Source organism: Diceros bicornis, chromosome 8 (genome assembly GCF_020826845.1).
Source record: "Diceros bicornis minor isolate mBicDic1 chromosome 8, mDicBic1.mat.cur, whole genome shotgun sequence".
NCBI classification, from domain to species: Eukaryota; Metazoa; Chordata; class Mammalia; order Perissodactyla; family Rhinocerotidae; genus Diceros; species Diceros bicornis.
In genome coordinates this window covers 37,082,500-37,106,079 of record NC_080747.1, presented here as the reverse complement: position 1 = coordinate 37,106,079, position 23,580 = coordinate 37,082,500, and the positions used below count along the sequence as shown (strand labels likewise).

The following is a 23,580-nucleotide window of genomic DNA, read 5'->3' as shown; positions in this document are numbered from 1 at the left end:
CTGCCAAGAAGTCCTCGTTATATTTAAACCCAAATGTCTCTTCCACCGCATTGAGTTCATTTTCTCTAGTATAGATTTGAGATGCAGAATAGGATGTTAGCACTGTCAAAATAAAAGGAAACCACGATTCAACTTTATTTCCCAAGGACTGTGATAATCCAGCCTTTTTAAAGCAATTTTGGGGGTTTTATGAAACCAAACTTTTTTTTTTTTTTTTGTGAGGAGATCAGCCCTGTGCTAACATCCGCCAATCCTCCTCTTTTTTTGCTGAGGAAGACGGCCCTGGGCTAACATCTGTGCCCATCTTCCTCCACTTTATATGGGACGCCGCCACAGCATGGCTTGCCAAGCAGTGCGTCGGTGCGCGCCCAGGATCCCAACCAGCGAACCCCGGGCCGCCGCAGCGGAGCGCGCGCACTTAACCGCTTGCGCCACCGGGCCGGCTCCTGAAACCAAACTTTTAAAGTAGTATCTAGGGGAAAAAAAGAAGAAAATTAATTTGCCTACAGGAAAAATAACCATGGGCAAATGGGCAATTTAACCTATACATTTTAATTATGAAAAAGGTCGTTAAATTTGGAAATTCCTGGTGACTCTATAACTGGCAATAAGACAAGCTCTATGGGTCATCAGTGAGATTTTCAATTTTTTAATAGGGATTTAAGTTTAAGAACAAACGATCCTGTTCCCTTTCGCCAAGTAGATTTGAGAACAAATGCCCTTTAGGTATAAATATAATTAGATCCACACTGTAAGGGGTCATTTTCAAACCTCTCACATGGAAAGAAAAAAGGTGTCAGTAAGGAATAGAATTGTTCCATTCATATCAAAAGGGTCTGAGAGGTTTAAGAAAGCAACTAAAATTATTGTTCTGTACAGTAGTGTGACTCTTCCTCCCCAGAAATGGAGAAGATCAGGAAAGATAAGGAAGTACTACCAAGCCAGAGGAGATGGTTTACAGAATCACCAGGAGTGCTGAAAAAACAGAATCACGATTGTGCTTCTCAGGAAAGACTTCCAAGGCCACCACAGAGAATGAGCCACCAAAGGAACCACCTCTTCTACGATCAGGAAGCCACCTGTTGAATTGAGAAGCTATCCTTGGAGCTGTTTTCTGTCAATCCACACACCACGCCTGTAATTAGAAAACCCCTTTCATGACTGAGAAGCTGCTACTGCTGCTATCAGCTTCAGAACCATGCCATGATGGTCAGGATCAAAACAGATGTCTCACTCAGTCCTCTTGATGCCTGTGATGCTACTGACTGGACACTGGTACCTCTGGTAATTGTCCTGCAAAATAAATAAATACATTATTAAATAAGAAAATAAATAAGTCTCCACAATACTGCTTACCAGCAAAATCCTCAAAAGCAGCAAATATCCAGCTTCAGCCTTACTTTCTACTTTCCAAAATGCACCCAAATATTTCCAAATCAGTCTGGAAACTTAACCTGCAAAGGAATTTAAGAACTGTGGTTTTCAGTTTTCCAGCCTCTGCAGTTCAGGAAATTTCACTAGAAAGAAGTAGGAAAGGACATAAACCAGTTCACAACATCTTTCCACGTTATGAATTTTGATGGAAATATCTTTAATAATTAATATTTATTCTCTGATGCTTCTGAGGAGGCTGACATGTTCAGTCCATTAGATCTAATCTCTAGGCAAACTGATCCATTTACAGTTCATGCTTGTGAGAAACTATGAAGGAGAGAACTAGCCCTATCTCAAAAATTTTATCCAAATCTATTCATTTTCTCAGTACAGATAGTGAGGATTTAGATAAGGGAGAAATGCCTAGAGATACTTGACTGGCAATATAGCTTGTTACCAACCACGAGAGATTATTTTTTCTTTCTCAATTTCTGGGAAGAATACTGTGGTAAGCAGAATTCTAAGATGATGCCCAGATTCCCATCCCTTGCAGTATGCACACTGTTTAATCCCCTCCTCTTGAGTGTGGGTGAGATATGGATATTATAGATTTCACTCCCATTATTAGATTACATTAAATGGCAAAGGTGAAGGCATTCTGCAGATGGAATTAAGATCCTAAATTTGTTGACTTTGAGTTAATAAAAATGAAGATTATCCTGGGTAAGTATGAGTTAATCTGAGAAAGCTTTTAAAGAGAGACTGAACCATTCGCGGACAGAGCTTCTCCTGCTGGCCTTCAAGAAGTAAGCTGCCATGTTTTGAGAGACCACATGTCAAGGACCAGAGGATGGCCTCTAGGAGCCGAAACTGGTCCTGGTCTACAGCTAACAAGAAAACAGGAATCTCAGTCATACGACGGCAAGGAACTTTATGTTTCCAACAACTAATGAGGTTGGAAAAAGACTTCAGATGAGCCTCAGATAAGTTTTCAGCCGCAGTCAACCCTTTGATTTCAGCTCTGTGAGATCCTGAGCAGAGAACTCAGCTAGACTAGGCCCAAATTCCTGACCCACAGAAACTGTGAGGTAATAGATGGCTATGTTTTAAGCCACTAACGTTGTGGTAATTTGTTATGCAACAATAGAAAACTAATACATATATGAAAAAGATTTTACAAAGACTTATGTATTTGTAAATACATACATAAAATATGTATTATTTACACGTTTTTCTTAACTTGGAGGCACTTTATTAAAGTCAATAAGAAGGAATTAGGAAAACTAAAGTATTTATTAATTTTAATACACCTCTACCAGTGTCATATTTTAATGAAAGATTTTTAATCTCTTTATGCACTTTAAATATATTAATATAAAAGCGATGGAGCTACAAATTTAGATTATTCAATTTGCAGAAAATGTAGAATACATAACCTAATTGGCAAACTCAAGTCTCATTGTCCAGTAAATTAACCTAATCAGACTTACTCTCCATCAAAAAATAAAAAAAAAAGTCCAATATCGTTTTTCAATTGAAATGTAGATCTTAAAATATGACCCCTTGGCTATTAACTCTTTTATGAATTCCAGTTCTTAGATAAACATGTAGCTAGCTAGAGCAAGGAGTCTTGCCATGAGTTTGTTTTATGGATGAATTAATGAACATGGTTTGCAACAATTTCTTTCTGATGCTCCTTCTGCTTTCCTTTAATGAGCCTTTCCCTCAGAAAAAATTAAATTATTTGACAGTGTGAGAAGATGGAAGGGAACATGCCATTAAATAAAAATTATCATCACTTGCATTGCCTAACTCTATAATATACCTGATTTAAGAACATCCTCATATGGTTTTAAACACAGTGTTTTCCTATGAAGTTCTTTACCTTTAAAAGAAATACATAAAAAGAAGCATTGACTAAAAGAAGGTACCTGAATCAATTTATGGAATTGTGTACTTGTTTGATACCTCCATAAATTTTTACATCCCAATAATGTACCATAGTAAGATACAGAACGGGAGAGAGCTATGCCTTTCTTCTGTAAAGTGAAATGACAGTTTTAAGAGCATGCCTATGACCTGTTCTCAGATTAATTTTATATATGGGTTTAATAAATTTTGAAGATACGGAATTTTATTCCTGCTAAACTATTTATATCTAGACACCCAAGTTTGATGTCTATTGGAAAGAAAACGTGAACCAGTCCAATACACTAATATGGGTTTAATATATACATTGTAACGGTAATCATTTTACGCCATATATATTCTGCCTCAATGTTCTATGGAAATAAAGTTCACATTGTGGCAATAATCTTTGTATCATTTTTTCTTCTATATGATTCATAATCCATAATAATATCCTGAAAGAATTTCAAACAAATTTACCTTGTACGATTGGTTATTTTAGTCAGTGTATCACCGTTGACCCATACTTTTGGGTATACAGATCTGAAATCCCATCCCTCTTCCATCATTTATATTTTTCCCTAGTTCAGAGATAACAGCCATTCACCTAATTTGTCTTATTCTCAGTTTAGTTCATGTAAATGTGTACCCACAAACATTCCCACTACAGCTAATTACTGTAAGAATACTGTCAAAATCCAAAGAATTTTTCTCTCACATGTGTATGTTATTATACATACACAGGAGAAAAATGCTACTAGGCGCTTTCAGAGGATGCCGTTTGTCTTTCCACATCTTCATCTTCATAATACCATAGTGAGATTATTTCCAGGAATAATGAGATGGTGAAATTCTTAACTGTCTTGTTTTCTTTGTTTTAGTTTTATTTTTTTTATAACCGACCTGCTAATGTTATTTGTTTCACTCAGATGGTTTTCAGTTACGCTTCCCAGTCTATTACATTCTTGTTTCATAAGTTTCTCTGCAAAACTGCAGTGAGTAATCTTAGCTCAGTATTTAGTTATTTCAATATATGGCTTTATTTTTCACACTTTTTCTCATTTAATTAGCAGAAATTAAACTATATGTCAAATCTCAGTATATGTGACTCCATATGTAAACTTGGGCAACCTAGTTTGATATCAACCTATTTAGGCCTTTCTTTTTCCTTCTATAAAATAAAGTAATAGGATGATCTCAAAACCCCTTAGAGCTCTGATATTTCTAACTTAATACATAATATTCTCTAATACATCAATTTCAAAAACCTTTCCTGAAACTTATTGTGCAGACAAGTAGACTTCCATTTATATTATGCACAAGTATCAAAATCCTACATTTTTTAATGCAGAAAATAGAGCATAGGGCATGAAGCTTGGGAGATATTCATATTTTTGTTTCTTTTTTTCTGAAATTCCCTAGTGCCCAGACTTCCCTAGTTAAGAGTTCATAACGCTGAGATCTGAAATTTGATTTCATTGCAGAATCAGAACATCTTCAATCTGCAGTGTTTGTTTACCCTTCTCTAACCCAATCTTTCCTCTGCAGTAGATAAGAACTTCCTATGGAGAAAAATCCGCTGCTCCAGGAGAGAGCCCAAATGATTTCAAACTTGCAACTTCGAGTGTGCTGCATGTGAATATTGTTTCTGTCTCGCTCTCTCCCCATGGCCATAGCTTGTTTGGGGTGCCCTTGCCGACTCGGTTTCCATGAATAAACCATAAAGTTTTGCTCATTCTACCAGTACTTTCTACATTTCCCAAAGCATGTGAAGAAATTTCCAATATAATTTCAAAAAAGGCTGAACGGTGCATGGTCAGTTAAAAAAAATAATCTAGAACTAGAACGAATGTAAAAGGGTAGAGAGTAAGATTGGCACAAAGAAAAAGGCTACTTAGGGAAAGACTTCAAAGAAAAGAGTCAAATATCTTCAGGGTTGATTCTTACTTGTCCCACGTCAAGAACCAGTTCTTCCCACTAGGCTGCATAAAAAAAGGTTTGGTGCCAGCTTGGTGCTTAATGACCTCAGAGCTGGGAGCTCAGCAGGAGAGCAGCAGAGCAGTTACTGTACCATAACAAAAAAATCCTTTCCCTTTTGAAAGGCAGCCTTGTTACAGAATGTATATTCATGATATATTTTTAAGTAATAGAGATATTTTTGGTATATAACAGTCATGTCCATTTAAGGCTGTGATGAAAACATTCTGCTTTCTGAATTAAAAAAAAGAATTATCCACTCTTTCCCAAAAAATATAATCTTATACCCCAAACTGTTTCTGGACTTCCAACATTAGTAAAAGACGCATTATCTTTTGATCTTTACCCCATGCAGGCAGTGAAATCGTAATTTTAATTCTGACAGGAAAAGATTTGCAAAGATCCGCATATGGGCCTACATGTTGAAATACAATTTTATAAAATCATTTGAGAATTCTTAAATTATGTTTAGAAACAGCTTCCAAAAAGAGTATTTTATAGGACTACGAATAAAAATATGGACAAAGAGAAAAGAAGTGGGGGGGTGGTTTGTTATCTAGTCTACCTCTCTCATCTTACAGACAGGAGAAAGCCAGAGAGGTGAAGTGATTTGCTCAAAGTAACACAGCAATATGAGAGAGAGAGCAGACAATTCTCTTATATTACAGCTCTTTCTCAACTGCAGGTGTGAGTAAATTGTAGAGTCTGCAATGATACATTGCATGGTAAGTGGATATGTTGTGATGGCAAATTCATCTAGCAAAAAAACCTTCTTTCCTGGAATTCACAATATCTTCTCTCCACATTCCTCTAGTATTCAACTCATCTGTCCTCTCTCTAGCTGACTGCCATTATTATATGTTAAATATGTTCCCAGGTTGTGCAATCTCCACAGTTACCAAGTTGAGAGCTGAGAGTCTTTAGGTATTAGGGAAACTGGTAGAATTTCAAAGATAAAGTTGGTGGTAAACAAGAACAGCAACATATATTTGAGCACAGAGTGCAATATATAATTTTTGAAAATCTGGGAATTCTGTGCAATCAATTTGGAGAACAATCTTTATTTCCCCCCTCTTTACATCTCCCCTCATTGGATGTCGAGATGTTGAGGTACAATGTTCATGCTTTTGCATGTGGCAGCAACTGCTAGCAGCTCATTACCCCTATTTCATCATTTTTCTGGGCAAACGGCTAGACGATATCCCCAGCCTCCTTTGCATTTGAGGATGGGGATGGGGTAGGTATGAGCTCGAGTTCAAGCCAATAGAATATGAATAGTAATAATGAGCTTTACTTACAGGTCTTGCCCATAAAAATACCACCCCATGTAAGTGTCTGTGCTTCCCCTCCCCCACCACGTTTTTTTCCCTGGCTTGATGTAAATGAATGCAATGATCCACAAGATAATGGTAGAACCACAAGATAAAAGGAGGCTGAACATCTGGAACATCACCTGGAGGAAAACCACCTGTCATATGGAACACCCATTTGAGACTTTGAGTGAGTTCTAATTTTTGAGACATTATACCCTTTGGAGTGTTTGTTACAGTTGCTAGCATTGTATTAACTAACATGCTTCCTAACTATTGAGAATTATTTTTTAACTCCCCCTTCCCACCTTGCGTTGCCAGATAAAGTCCATAAAAAATAAAATAACAACTCCTCCCTAAAAGTTAATTGTAGTTTGTATGAACGATACAGGTTAAGTGGAATGATTCCCTACCTGGGACATCTGCCTCCCTGGGATGGGGGCCGCTCTCCTTTGCCTCAGCCTACACTTGAGAATTACTGCTTTAAATGACCAATGGCCTAGACGACACTGTGTTATGCTGTGAAAAACATCCAGCAATGGTAAGAAATACCAACTAATGTCTCATATCTTTCATGATATCATTAGCATTTATCAGATCTTTTCAACATCATAATCCAAAGGAATTTTTTTCTTTTAAATGTGGGGATTCCAGTCACTATGTCAGGCAGTGGTAATGGGACGAAAAGAAGGAATGCCATCTTTTCTAGCAGGAAGATTGGTAGTGAAGGGGGGGTGTCAGCCTTTAAAGCCTTTCTCAATGGGTGGATACTGACACCAATTCTACATCAAGTCAGTGCAATCTGGGACAGTACAAATATGCCATTAATTTTTTTTTCCTACTGTTTAAAAATGCCCCCAGGTATATCTTATTGAACTCTGTATTATATCTTGGGATTTTTTTTCCACTTAATATAGGTTTTCATACTATCAATTGTCTATTACCTGAATATCCGCCCTTTGAACCCTTGAAATTTGAGGTCTGTCAAAGTGATTATTAAATGATACACCATATACTTAGTTAAAGTCAAAATTTAACAGCTGGACAATCAATCAATCAATAATTAAGACTCACTGAGTCTTAATAATTAAGTCTCAAAACTACTTAATTTACTCATATTTCTACCCACAGCATAGACATTCTACTGGGGCTGAGAGCGGAGTTGGCAAGCATTTCAAGCCTTTCCCTGGGACATAATTCTCATGACCTACGCTGATTCTGTCTAGTGAACCTCTAAATCAATTAAACAACATCCGAAGTCTGGGTAAGCCAAAAATAGTTTTACCTTAGGAAAGAGTCTGTGTTCGCAGATTTAGAGAAAATCTGTGAAAATTTTATGTGCATACTAGTATTTTTTTAAAAAAAATTTGAATTGATAGAATTTTTTCAATTTTTATTTTGATACTTTGATGCTAATCTCTTGCTTTTAACATTTTTTATTTTTAGGGATATCTTTATAGTAATGCTTCTCCACTTGAAATTAAATGTGTTGTAAGGAGTGAAATAAGAATTACCATCTACTATTATGTGTTTTAGTAATTATAAAGGAATAGAAATTTTCATCCTAATTGAGAAATGTTCTGGAACTATCTAAATCAGGACAAATAACTTGAGGAGACTATAGGATGTAATTAAATGGACATTGTTTTCAGAAACAATTAAATACATATTGGAATCTTGACACTTGTTGCGAGGGATGAGGTGGTAAATCAACTTGTCAGTGTGAATACTAATGGAAATAAAACGTGGTTAAAAGGGTCCCTTTAAAATTTAGATAATCAGATCAATAACATCAATTTCTGAGTTCAAATGCCTCTGCAAAATGGTTTATCTGAATCATTAAATTACCGTGTTCACCAACTATGAGGAAAATCTGCTGTGTGGCCAGGTTAATACTGAAAATAGTATAAACAAAATGTGATATAGGTAGTGGGTATGTGTAATTTATTATTTCTAATATGAGAGGGCATTTCAAAGTAATTTCCTTGGAGCATATGTACAACATACAGCAACTGGATTTGGCCATGGAGGTTTTGATATTATCAAAGAGACCTGGGTCTCTATCTTATAGTGATAACTTTGTTATTTAGCAGAGGTGTTCTGAAAAAAAATGAAAAGACTACAAATCAGTGAAAACGAAACAGATAATCTGATTTTGTGGGCCTTGGACAGAGATTAGTGTTTACAGTTTCAGAGCGAAGACTTCATCACATTTCTCTGAATTGTGGTTCTGGTGAACATTCTGTGCACTGACATACACCACAATCTGAGGTCTTCAGAGCAGCAGAGGCAGAATAAACCAACCTACAAGCTCTATCATATTTTCCTCAATTCTAGTGTTCTTCAAACACTTATGAGAATGTTTTCTCTGAGCCTCATTGAGAGTAATTCTGTGTGGATTGCTAAACATTTCTCCAGGCAATTGGGGTAATGTGTGTCTGGGGATGATGCAGAAGGACTCTACTAGGTCTCTTAAAAGAAGCTAATTATACTCTTATGAGATGATAATTACTGACAATCTCTAAGATTTGATGGTATTTTGAGCATTCAAGGAGTCTATATCCTTTCTGATTCATGAATCTCTTCAGGTACAGGGAAATTAGTACTACTTAGGAGAGTGTAACATGCCTAGAGACAGTTGTGAAGTAAGAACATCATTCCTTATATTGTGCTTATAATCATTTCTCTTTAGTCTTGGAGCATAAACTGCCTGGTACATGGTTCCTAAACCAGCCTCAACACATTAGTCCTTAATGGAAGCAACAATAATCTTAAGTAAATTTCTTTGCTGAACCCAAACTTGTCTTTTAAACAATTATTTGTCATTCCTTTTGTATAGACTTAAATGCAAATAATGTTTGTCTGTTGAAAATGGCAGATGATTCCAACAGATAGCAATCACCTTATATCATATCTCTGCAAACCCCACAACTATTGATGAGCACTTAAGGAATTTTCAAGAACAATTTTTTATGTTAAATGATTTTGAACTTACAGGACAACCATTTAACATAACTTTTCGTGAAGTTAGATTTAACTCTATAACTCTAAATGTCATCTGACATATGCAGAGAAGAACAGAAATGCAAATCACTTTCTAAACTTTACATTGTGTCTGCATCAGTCACAGTTCTCCAGAGAAACAGAACCAATAGGAGATATATATAGATACATATACGCAAATATAATTAATATTTATATATAATAGTATATAATCACATATATATGACTTCCAGAATGAGATCTAAAATGAGATTTTTAGACTTATTATAAGGAATCGGCTCATGCAATTATGAATGCCAAAAGTCCCATGATCTACCTTTGCCGTCTGCAAGATGGAGACCCAGGAAAGAAAGTGATGTAAATTCCAATCCAAGTCCAAAGTCCTGAGAACCAGGAGTGCTGACGATGTAAGTCCCGCTTCAAGGGCAGGAGGAGACCGATGTCTCAGCTCAAGAGAGAGGTCTCAGTCAGAGAGAGAGAATTCAATCTTCCTCTGCTTTTTTTTTCTATTTAGGCCTTCCAGGGATTGGACAATTGGACAATGCTCACCTGCATGAGGAAGGCAATCTGCTTTATTCAGTTCACCAATTCAAATACTAATCACTTCCACAAACACCCTCACAAACACACCCAGAAATAATGTTTAACCAAATATCTGGGCATTTTGTGCCCCAGTCAAGTTGATACATAAAATTAACCATCAGAGTATCCCTAGTTCAAATTAACTTGTTGGTTACCACAACAATCACTGACTCATACATATCTCACTATTGATAAAAACTCATCTTTTTTTTTAATATGTGCAGCCACTAAGTAACATTTTATAAAGAAACTCAGGATTTTATATGTTCCCCATTCCACTCGATTTTATCATGCTACATTGGGTCACTACTCCAATCTGAGTTAATATTTTAAGGTTGTAATAGTCTTACAAAATATTTACTGTTCTCCTATTGTATCATCCATACATTTTATATGTACCACATTCTGTGTCTTCGTCTATAGTAATGAGATAAAAAAGGGAAAGAAAGAGGGCTATGGGAAGAATCTAACATCACACAATGAACATAAAATCAAGTTGACCTTGATTTATTATTAAACACATTCAATTACAATTATTCAATTTGAGAGTGATGTATCTTATTGCTGCTGCCTGCAATCCATATGTCTCCACTTGATACATGAAACTAATCTGAGAGTGCTTGGAAAATACCTCAGATACACTGCTGAAAGAAAGATCCTGTTTTTATAGGATAATTGAAACAAAGAAGTAAATGAGTTACTGTGAAAGGCCATGTTATAAGTAAATGTGTGTTGGCCCCCCATGATCACTACTTTCTTATCAATGCCCAAATAATCTCTTCTAATAATTCCCAGTAAAACTTAGCTTGTGATGCCATTAAGGTAATCTATATTTTATGAAATACTCATGTACTCATTTTTTAAAACAGAATGTCTTTTGCCCACCTTACATTTGGTTATTATTTCAACTACTCATTGTTGTCTAACAAACAATCATAAAACTTGGTTGCTTCAAACAAAAGCTCACAATTTGGAATTTGGGCTCTGCTCTGTAGGATGAGTCTTGCCTAGGATTGCTCATATGGCTGACTAGGCCTATCTGTCCAAAGGGACATCACTCACATATCTGGCAGTTCATTGGTGCTATCATCTGAAAAGCCCTGGTTCCTCTCCACTTGGCTTCTCTAGTAGGATAAATCAGGTTTCTTTCACAGCAGTGGTGCCGTTTCAATTTGGCAAGCCCTAATTCACTATCTCTTACCATGTTTCTAGAAAGTCAATGTGGGAGATGCCTATACAAGGGTGTGGATATGAGGAGGCTTAGTTTATTGGAGGCCTTTGATGTAATAGTCTACCCAGTTACATTTCCTGTTCTCCACATTTCTTCAGAAATAACTGGCAACCATTTTACAATTCCATTTGTAGAATAACCAGATACCTAAGGTATAATTAAACTGAGCAAAAGTCTTGAGTACTAAAAATATCATGATCTCTTTACCCATCATGGGTTTTAAAGTTGATTTGAGAAGAATGGCAAGGATGGAAATCTAAATTTAAGAGTAAAGCCAAGAATGCCAGAGATAGGGCTCTGATCCAAAAGAAAATCAGGCAATGGCTATCTCCTGCAAAGGCCAGTGAGCAGACCCAGGGGACAGATTACGGTTGCCCCAAATGAAGACTACTTTTGGACTTAGGCATAAATGTATATGTTTAGTTTCAGAGAACTGTTATAGAAGCAAAGGAAGAAGCCAAATGGAATATAATTGAACCAGGAAGACCAACTGCAATAGATGGCTGCACCTATGAGAGGCATATTTCTAGAATGGGTAATAGTTTTACTAAGGTGGGAATTGGCATAGTCAAAGAGATGAGGAATAAAGCAGCAAGACAGAGATACATTTTTCCCAAGGCCAGGCTGGATATTCCCTAACAAGGAAATTCCTACAGTGATTATTTTAATCTGATTCACTCTCCCTTTAGGGTGCTCCATAGTTACTTCCTAAAGAAATTCCACTTTCCCTGAGTAAGGTTTTCTTTTTCAAGTCCAAATATTAGTCTTTTTGGCAGAGAAAGCAGAAACGATTAGCAATTGAGCAATTCTTCAAGGAATTGTGTAGAAAAGCTTCCAAATCATGAATGTATAGTTCTATTTTGTTCACGAGATTTTTAACTCACACAATTCATTTGTATAAAAATGATCTTTACTTAGATATTTAACAAATCTCTTTATACAGACGACAAGAGAGCTACAAAAAGTATACACACACACACATAGTTTACCATCATTTTCTAGATTACCCAGAGGTCATTATTATTTAAAACATAGTAGATCATTTATTCTAAGACCAAAAAAAAAAAAATGCTTAGACTTTCCCTCTTCCACTGTCATAGCAATGGGGAAGAATAAGAAGTGAGAAGTGAGGGAAGTTGGTGCTCAGAAATATTAACCACCATTTACATGGAATGTCCAAGGGAACATTTGTGAGAGAATCTTAAGGCCATATGAGGCTAAAATACCAGTTATTCAGCTACATTTTCTAAAACAGGAAGAAGAAAACAAACTGAGAGCCCAAAGGCAAAGTCTGATGCAGATGAACATGTTAAATGAAGACATTAAAGCAAAAACTGGGCGAAAATGAAGGGGAGTTAGAAAATGAGAGTAGGCAGTTGCATGCAGAGCGGGCTGAGGTGGAATTACACCTGATGCAGATAATGGGTGATGGAGAAAAACTCAAACAATTGTGTCTATATAATTATGTCCATGGGATATATCTGAATTTCATCAAGGTAAATGAATAACCTACCTCATTCCAGCCAATTGCATAGAGGATTATTCATAAAACTTAATAACTTTGTGAGGCATTATAGGACACCAAAGGTAATGACTTGGCATTTCAAATGCCTCAATTTGTCTGAGAGACTATCTTTCACTCTTCACCCTCTCTGAATAGGCAATAAGATGGCCAAGAAGTCTTGTATATCTAGTCAGGTAGGACAATAACATTGTCCACGACTCATCATTGCCTTGAGTCCATCCTCAGGCAAATCTGGAGATTTTCTCATTCTTCCTCTTTATGAAAATGGAGAAAACTCATAAGAGATGATAATGGACAGATGACTTTGCCCCATCACAGGTTGTGGGGTATTAATTCCCAAATCACCAGACCTTTAGTTCTGAAAGTACAAAAATGTTTTAGGATCTTCATAGATGACTGAGAAACTCATGGTTTCAAAAAAGGTGATAGTAGTTGGAAAGTAACTAATGTACCCAATCTGACTTATAGGACCAAAACATTTAATTTTTAGTAATGTCAAAATGCTTAAAATTCTTCTCTCTCATTTTCTGGAGAGAGGTGCATGTACAAACCTATACCTACCCCTTGGATTTCTGGAAAAGGGAAAGGACTACTTAACACAAGTAATATTTTGACTTCTGAAAAGTTGTGTCAGTATACAGTGCCTGAAAGATTGTTCTACACAAAGAAGGTGAATAATTTCCTTGAAGTTTGTTTTCAACTGTAGTGGCCAAAAATGTCCCATACTTAGCAGAAAATCTTATGCAGTTTTATGTAAGATATGCTGTCTAATGTTATGGAAGAGAATTATTCATCCTTAATATTGCATCTTCAATGAACCTTAGAGAACTTTAGCCTGTGGCATGATTTAATCTAAATAAATTTAAAATACTTTGGATTACAGAGAGGTGGTCTTGCTTATTGAGAATACCACACATAGTTGAAGTACTGGCATCCCTTCATAGACATTAGTTTTATAAATAGAAAATGTCTTTCTTTTGCTTTCTGGACAAAAGTGCATGAAGTGTCATGTACTATTAAGCTGAAATTGTGAGTTACAAAACAAGTCAAAATCAAAGGAGCTCTGGAAATTTTGCAAGGACAGCCAATCCCTCAGATTCAGAAAAGAAGAAAACATTCATTCATTACATAGTCTGTTTTCAAGTTCTTGTCTCCTTACTGAATTTGACTATAAACTGTCATTTCTGTTGAACTCTCTGTTCTTTCAGGTAGTGTTGACTAATATAAATTATTCTTTTAATTTACGAAACAGGTTATTTTTCCTTTCTCCTTTAAGTTTTTTTTTCTTTTCAGTAGCAACTTAAAAACAAACAAGACCGTCAAGGGTCAAGAGAACTTCTCAACTCTATGCTCCATAACTGTGAAAATACATTCTCTTCTTCTTTATAAAAGCACTGCTGCAAACGACTACAAAAATTCTTTCTCCTAGAGTACATAATTGGTGGTCTAGTGGTTAAGATTTGGCGTTCTCACCTCTGTGGGTTCATTTCCCGGTCAGGGAACCACACCACCCATCTGTCGGCTGTCATACTGTGGCAGCTGCATGTTCCTGTGATGCTAAAAGCTGTGTCACAGGTGTTTCAAATACCAGCAGGGTCACGCATGGTGGACAGGTTTCAGCAGAGCTTCCAGACTAATACAGACTAGGAAGAAGGACCTGGCCACCCACTTTTGAAAAAAATTTGCCACGAAAACTCTGTGAATGGCAGAGAAGCATTGTCTGATACAGCGCCGAAAGGTGAGAGAATGGTGCAGAAAGACTGTGCAGGGTCCTGCTCTGCTGTACACTGGGGCACTAGGAGTCAGAATTGACTGGATGGCACTAACAACAAACAGTACATCACATATTCATATTCATGCAGAATGGGAATAGGTTAACAGGTATTACTAATGCCTAAAATTTTTAAGTCAGTGTAACATAGTGTTATGAATCAGGGTCGTGGATGAGACTTTTACCTGGCTTTAGCAATTGTGAGCAAGTTATTGATTCTTAGGTTCCTTATATTTAAAATTGAGAAAAGAAAATGAATAGATTGGCTTTCACAGAAAGAGACAAAATTTTGCAACATATTTTTCAGTAATTTCAAAAGTAGTAGTGTCACATATGTGAAATGGGTTGATGGCTTAAGACCAAGTAAAATGCCTGAATTAACCACTTTTTTAAATTGGTGACATTGGCCTAAGAGTATCATTCAAGATGAATTATAAAAAACAGCTATACTTAAAGACAGAGACATCTATGCAAATATTATAGGACAGACAAGTGGATATATCTTTCTATGTCTCCTTATGTATTCAAAAACATGAAAACTAAATGGATGACAATGCGTATTTATTTAGACTCCAAACAATTTTCATTTTATAACCTTCAGTGTTGGAGCTACTTTGTATGAATAATTTTCCTTAATTTTCACACTATGCATATCAAACAGGTATTATTATTATTATTACCATTGAACAGATGAGAAAACAGAATCTCAGAGAGATTTTATCACTCACTCTAGTTATATAGAAAAGAAAGGAGAAAGACCACGGTATGAACCCAGACAAATCTAAACTGAATAGAATGTTTCCGCTGTACCTCAACTCATTATCTAATATTCATTTAAGATCAATTGAAGAAAGAGACTTGCAAATATAATACTTTAACTATATCCAATTTCCTACTTGAAATCTCCTGGATATCTAACAGAAATCTAAACTTAGTATGTCTAAAATCAAGCCGCCTGCCAAACACACCCTCACTGAAATGATAAAGCAAAACAAAAGTCCCTGAATAGTTTTTCTCTTCTCAATAAACGGTACCACCATGTGCTTGTGCAACTCGTGCCTCAAACCTAGAAGTCAACCCAGATTTCTTCCCATCGTGCTCTGCATCCCAAAATCTTCATTTCCCTCTTTTTCTACTGTTAACTCTAGTCAAAGCCACCCCATCTCTCCTTTAGAATATGACATGTTTCAACTCTGCCTCTCTGCTCCCCTACATGTCAACTCTTTCCTCAGTGATTTATTTTCATGATAGAGTGATGTTGTGAAAAAAGCACACAAGATCTTAACTCTTCACTCCTCACATAGTGCTTTGATTCCTTGATTGGTTTTCCATTGCAGAAAAAACAGAAAAAACCAACTCCTTTATGATGACGTAGATCCAGGCTTGATATTTTCCAGTCTACCTCTCCAACCACACTTCATATCATTCCTTTCTTTACTTATTGTCTTAGACAGTTTAGATTGCTATAACAAATTACCCTAGATTGAGTGGCTTAAAAAACAGAAATTTATTTTTCATAGTTCCAGAGGCTGGGAAGTCTGCAACCAGAATGCCAGCATGGTTGTGTGCTGGTGAGAACCCCCTTCCTCATTTGCAGATGGTCGTCTTCTCATTGTGTCCTCACATGGTGGAGAGAGCAGAGAGAAAGCAACCTCTCTTGTGTTTTTTCTTATAAGGACACTAATCTCATTCATGAGAGCTCCACCTTCATGACCCAATTACCTCTCAAAGTCCCCATCTCCTAATACCATCACATTGGGGGTTAGGATTTCAACATATGAATTTTGGGGGAACAAAGAGACTTAGTCCATAATACTTCAAACTTTCTCAATGACTTCCCCAATCTTTGGATATGCCAACCCCTTTTCTGCTTCTAGGATTGTATGCTTGTTGTTCTCTTTTTCTAGAATGATCTTTCTCTGGTCCTTTGTATATTTATATTGTTCTTTCTTTGAAATCTCAGCTGAAAAGTTTCCTGACACACCTTAATTAATGAAAATTGCTTCCCTGGTTACCAGTTATTTCCTCACTTTGTTTATTTCCCTCATAATGTTCAATTTTATTTTCTATTTGTTTGTTTTCTTGTTTATTTTATCTCCCTCAGGTCAAGGTCATATTCAAATCTGTATCTTCAGCTCTTATCAAAATGCTAGGTGACTACACACCTATTATAGCAGCTAAAATAAAAAATAGTGACAACACTAAATGCTGGCAAGAATGCAGAAACTGCATCATTCATACATTGCTGATGAAAATATAAAATGGTACAAGACTGGAAAATAGTTTGACAGTTTCTTAAAAAACTAAATGTATACTACCATATGACCCAACAATTGCACTTCTTGGATCTCAGAGAAATGAAAATCTATACACAATCTTTCATAGCAGCTTTATTTTTAAACACTGAAAATTGGAAACAACCAAAATGTTGGATATGTGAATGGTTAAACAAACTGTAGTACATCTATATGATAGAATACTACCCATCAATATAATGGAATAAACTATTCCCCCCTGGTATAAGTTGAATGGATCTCAAAGTAGTATGCTGAGAGAAAAAAAAAAAAATCTCAAAAGGTCATATAGTATATGATTTTATGTATATAACTTTCTGAAAATGACATAGAGATGGAAAACAGATTAGTGATTTCCCCGGGTTAGGGATGGTTGCTGACGGTAAATCATGAGGGAGAGCTCTGTGGTGATGGAATAGTTCTGTATCTTGTTTGCAGTGAAGGTTACATCCACTTAACGCATATGAATAAATGTGCCAATGTCAAATTCCTGGGATTTATATTGTACTGTAGATATTTAAGGTGAAACTACTGGAGGAAACTGGGTGAAGAGTACATGAGTCCTCTCTGTACTACATTTGAAATTTCCTGTGAATCCACAATTATTCCCAAATAAAAAGATAAAAAATTCTAGGTGTTCAATAAATAAAAATAGGAATAGCTAAATTTATACACTGCTTACTATATGCAAATGCTTTATATACATTAACTCATGTAATTTAATCAATAACAGGATCATATATTTTTTCTTTTAATGTCCTTTTTTTCCAGTGTTATTGAAAATAATTGGTATATATCACTGTATAATTTTAAAGTCTACAGCACGAGGGTTTGATTTACATAATTGTGAAATTATTACAATAGGTTTAGTTAACATCCAACATCTCATATAGATACAGTAAAAAGAAAAAAAATTTCTCCTTGTGATGAAAACGCTTAGGATCTACTCTTTTAACTTTATTATACATCATACAGCAATGTTAGCTATAGTCATCATGTTGTACATTACATCCCTAGTACTTATTTATCTTATAACTGGAAGTTTGTACCTTTTTGACTACCTTTCTCCAATCCCACTCCCCTACCTTTCATCTCTGGTAACCACAAATCTGATCTCTTTTTCTATGAGTTTGGTGTTTTGTTTTAGACTCCACACATAAGTGAGATCATACAGCATTTGTATTTCTCCCTCTGACTTATTTCACTTGGCATAACACCTTCAAGGTCCATCCATTTGGTCACAGATGGTAGGATTTCCTCATTTTTTATGGCTGAATAATATTCCATTGTGTATGTATACTACCACATCTCTATCCATTCATCCATCAATGGACGCTTAGTTGTTTCCGTGTCTTGGCTATTATAAATAATTCTGCTATAAACATGGGGATGAAGATATTTTTTTGAGTTTTTGTTTCCTTTAGATATATTCCTAGAAGTGGAATTGCTGCAAACATGATAATATTGATACTATTATTATCCCTAATTTATAGCCTAGTGGCTTGCCCATGATCACACAGCCAGTGTGGGAGGGGCCTTGATTTCAATCCAAGCAGTCTGGCTCCACAGGGTGTGCTCCTAATCATCATACTGCAATGCTTCTCAAAAATAATTCTTGAATAAATGAATGGATGAATATGATACAAAACTACGTGTGTTTACTTAAGGGAGAAGATATCATACACCCTTTTGGACAATCATAGGTTGACGTTTCACCTCTTGTCTCCATTCAACTTCCTTGACTATAGAGTCTTATTCAGGTTGACAAGGGAGAAAAGCCAAGCTAAGGAAATTAATGCTATATCTATTCTGCTGTTAAATTCTCAGAGTTCTCTGAGTGAACATTTCTAGAGATAGAAATTTTGCACACTTTTGGAAAGCTTATTTTAGTTGCAATGTTTCTTGGGATATAATCACCATGATGAGAGTAAGTAGTCATGTACCACTTGACAGACATCAGCACAGATGACAGGAAGAACATGGTAAAGGCAAAGGGGCTGATTCTGTTATATCTACCATCCAATCACCCCAGCTCTATCGTCTTTAACCACCACATTACGTAGCCTAACCAAATTTTGTGTATTTCCTAGAACTCTCCCCATTAATCAGATTGATTTATTCACATTTTTTTCCCCTCAAAATGCTAGGTACATTCCTTCCTGAATCACCTAGTCTATTACTGTCTGTATTCCCCAGGGATGAACTATGTTCATCAGTTACCACTCTCAGGAGGAACTTCATGGAGGAATTTCAGTTTCACCAATTGTTACATGCTGGGCATTACCTGAAAATGTACAATTTTGACATTTAGCAGGTTCTGCTTTTATACTCAGGCAATTATGTGTAAAATAATTGCACAAAGATTCCAAATCTCCAGATGTTTTAAACACTTATAGTATGCTTATACCCCTTATCCTTCTCTCCAGCTTTCTAAATAATATCCATAATTTAAAGACAAGTTAAATGTTATAGTGATATTCACAGCATAGATTCTCTGAAAATATTGGTTAAATTAATGAAGAGAATACTTAGCCAATGTCTTCAAGACCTCAAATTCCAGTGGAAAGGACAAAAACAAAAAGGGAATGTCAATATAACATGATGAAGATTTTTGATTATTCTTTCTTTTTTTCAGCTGTATGGGAAAAAATTGAGATATAATTGACATAACATTGTGTAAGTTTAAGGTGTACAATGTGAATTTGATACACATATACATTGTGAAATTATTACCACATATGGTTAGTCAACACATCCATCACCTCACATGATTACAGTATTTTTTTGTGGTGAGACATTTAAGATCTACTCTCTTAGCATATTCAAGTACATGATACAGTATTGCTAACTGTAGTCACCATGCTGAATATTAGCTACCCAGAGCTTATTCATCTTATACCTGGAAGTCTGTACCCTTTAACTAACTTATCCCCATTTCCTGCAACACCCAGCCCCTAGCAACCAGCATTCATTTCTGTTTCTACGAGTTTGGCTTTTTTCTCAGATTCCTCCTATAAGTGAGATCCCACAGTGATGTCTTTCTCTGTGTGACTTATTTCACTTGACATGATGCACACAAGATCCAACCATATTTTCACCAATGGCAGGATTTCCTTCTTTTGATGGCTGAGTAATATTCCATTGTGTCCATTGTGTGTGTATGTGTATATATATACACACACATATATACATATGTATATATACATACATATACATATATACACACACATACACATACCACATTCACATTTTCTTTATCCATTCATCTATCCATGGACACTTAGGCTGTTTCCATGTCTTGACTATTGTGAATAATTCTGCAATGAACATGGGAGTGCAAATATCTCTTTGAGACAGTGATTTCATTTCCTTCAGGTATATTGCCAGATGTGGGGTTGCTGGATCATATGAAAGCTCTATTTTTAATTTTTTAAGGAACCATCATACTGTTTTCCATAATAGCTGTACCAATTTACATTCCCACTAACAGTGCACAAGGGTTCCCTTTTCTCTACATCCTTACCAGTACTTGATATCTATTGTCTTTTTGATAACAGTCATTCTAACAAGTGTGAGGTGATATCTCATTGTGGTTTGACTTGCATTTCCCTGATGATTAATGATGTTGAGCATCTTTTCACATACCTGTTGGTCATTTGTACATCTTCTTTGCAAAGAGAAATTTCTATTTATCCCCTACCCTTTTTCTTTGGCAGGGAAAGAATCTCCCTGAGCTAACATCTGTTGCCAATCTTCCTTTTTTTTTTTCCTTCCCAAAGCCCCAGTGCATAGTTGTATATCCCAGTTCTTCTATGTGAGCCACTGCCACAGCATGGCAACTGACAGACAGGTGGTGTGGTTCAAAAGACTGGGAAACGCACCCAGGCCACTGAAGTGGTGAGAGCACCGAACATTAACCATTAGACCACCAGAGCTGGCTTTCCTCTGCTCCTTTTTTAATCAGATTATTTGGGATTTTTGTTATTTCATATGAGTTCCTTGTACATTTTAGATATTAATCCCTTATTTGTTGTATGATTTGCAAATATTTTCTCCCATTGAAATATTGCCTTTTCGTTCTGTTGATGGTTTTCTTTGCTGTGCAGAAGCTTTTCAGTTTGATGTAGCCCCAAATGTTTATTTTTCCTTTTGTTGCTTGTGCTTTTGGTGTCATATCCAAAAAAATCATTGTTAAGACCAATGTCAAGGAGCTTTCCCTATGTTTTCTTCTAAGAGTTTTATGGTTTCAGGTCTTACGTTTCAAGTCTTTAATATATTTCAAGTTAATTTTTGTGAGTGTTATAAAATAGGTGTGTAGTTTCATTATTTTGCACGTTAATAGCCAGTTCTCCAAACACCATTTCTTGAAGAGACTATCCTTTCCCTATTAAGTTTTCTTTGCCCTCTTGTCAAATATTACTTGGCCGTATGTGGAAGTTTATTTCTGGGCCCTTTATTCTCTTCCATTGGTCTACGTGTCTGTTTTTATGCCAGTACCATACCGGTTTGATTACAATAGTTTAGTAGTATAGTTTGAAATCAAGAACTGTGATGCCTCCAGCTTTGTTCTTCTTGCTTAGGATTGCCTTGGCTATTTGGGATCTTTTGCAGTTCCATACAAATTTTAGGATTTTTTCTATTTCAGTGAAAAATGCCATTGGAATTTTGATAGGGATTAGATTGAATCTGTAGATTGCTCTGGGTAGTATGGACAAATTAACAATATTAATTCTTCCAATCCATGAACACAGGATATCTTTCCATTTATTTGTGTCTTCTTCAATTTCTTTCATCACTGTCTTATAGTTTCTAGTGTACAACCTTTTATTTCTGGTTAAATTTATCCCTAGTATTTTTCTGTTTTTGATGCCAGGGCGAATGGGATTAGTTTCTTTATTTCTTTTTCAGAAGTTTTGTTATTAATCTATACAAATGTAACTACAGCAATGTAACAACATATATTTTCTGTATGTTGATTGTGTATCCTGCAACTTTACTGAATTCATCTGTTGGTTCTAAGAGGTTTTTGATGGAGTCTTTTAGGGTTTTCTATATATAAGATCATGTTGTCTGCAAACAGATTATTTTGCTCCTTCCTTTCCAATTTGGATGCCTTTTATTTCTTTTTCTTGCCTAATTGCTCTAGCTAGGAATTCCAGTTCTATATTGAATAGAAGTAAGAGTGGACGCCCTTGTCTTATTCCTGACCTTAAAAGAAAAGCTTTCAGCTTTTTACTGTTGAGTATAATATTAGCTGTGTGTTAGTCATACATGGTCTTTAGTACGTTAAGGTTTGTTCCTTCTGTATTCAATTCATTGAAAGCTTTTTTTATGAAAGGGTGTAGAATTTTGTAAAATTCTTTTTCTGCACCTATTGTGAAGATCATATATTGTATCTTTCATTCTATCAGTGTGGTGTATCACATTTATTGATTTGTGTGTGTTGAACCATCCTTGCATCCCAGGGATAAATCCCACTTGATCATGGTGTATGATCCTTTGAATGTGCTATTGAATTTGATTTGCTAGAATTTTATTGAGAATTTTTGTACCTGTATTCATCAGGGTTATTAGCCTGTAGTTTTTTCTTCTTGTAGTATCCTTATCTGCCTTTGGTATCAGAGTGATGCTGCCCTCATAAAATGAGTTTGAAAGTATTCCTGCTTCAATTTTGGGGGGAGTTGGAGAAGGATTGGCATTAATTCTTCTCTAAATGTCTGGTAGAATTCACCAGTGAAAACATCTGGTCCTGAGTTTTTCTTTTTTGGGAGGTTTTCAATTTCTGCTTCAATCTCCTTATTCATTATTTGTCTTTTCAGATTTTTTATTTCTTCATGATCTAGTCTTCATATGTTGTATTTCTAGGAATGTATCCATTTCTTCTAGGTTATCCAATTTGTTGGCATATAATTATTCATAGTAGTCTCCTATGATTCTTTGTATTTCTGTGGTGTCAGTTGTAATGTGCCCTTTTTCATTTTTAATTTTGTCAATTTCAGTCCTCTTTCTTTTCTTGGTTATTCTAGCTGAAGATTTGTCAATTTTGTTTATTCTTTCAAAAAACCAACTCTTAGTTTCATTGATTTTTTTCTAGTGTCTTTCTAGTCTCTATTTCATTTATCCCTGATATAATATTTATTATTTCCTTCTGCTAATTTTGGCTCAGTTTGTTCTTTTTCTAGTTCCTTTAGGTGTAAAGTTAGGTTGTTTATTTGAGATCTTTCTATTTTCTTGATGTATGCATTTATAGCTATAAACTTCTTAGAACTGCTTTTGCTACATCCCTTACTTTTTAGTATGTTGTGTTTTGTTTTGTCTCAAGATACTTTACCCTTTTGATTTCTTCTTTGATCCTTTGGTTGTTCAAGAGTGTGTTGTTTAATTTCCATGTATTTGTGCATTTTTCAGTTTTCTTATTACTGATTTCTAGTTTTTCATACCATTTTGGTTGGAAAAGATACTAGGTATGATTTCAATATTCTTAAGTTTGTTAAGTCTGCTTTGCAGCCCAACATATGCTCTATCATGGAGAATCTTCTGCATGCATTTGAGAAGATGTGTTCTAGTGCAGTTGGATAAATGTTCTGTGTATGTCTGTTATATTC

At 35.6% G+C, this 23,580-nt stretch overlaps 1 long non-coding RNA gene across 2 annotated transcripts in view; it reads right to left on the bottom strand.

The window, feature by feature from the left end:
* Positions 1–484: 484 nt before the first annotated feature.
* The window catches only part of LOC131409584 (uncharacterized), a 94,883-nt gene continuing 71,787 nt past the window's right edge, over positions 485–23,580 (bottom strand). Inside the window, exons 2-3 of one of the 2 annotated variants that reach the window (XR_009220960.1) lie at positions 9,889–10,121; positions 485–1,293 (exon numbers count right to left, since the gene is read on the bottom strand). This is a non-coding gene — a long non-coding RNA (uncharacterized LOC131409584). Of the gene's footprint in view, positions 1,294–8,590; positions 8,670–9,888; positions 10,122–23,580 lie in introns of those variants that run through there. The other variant, XR_009220959.1, reaches the window with a different exon arrangement.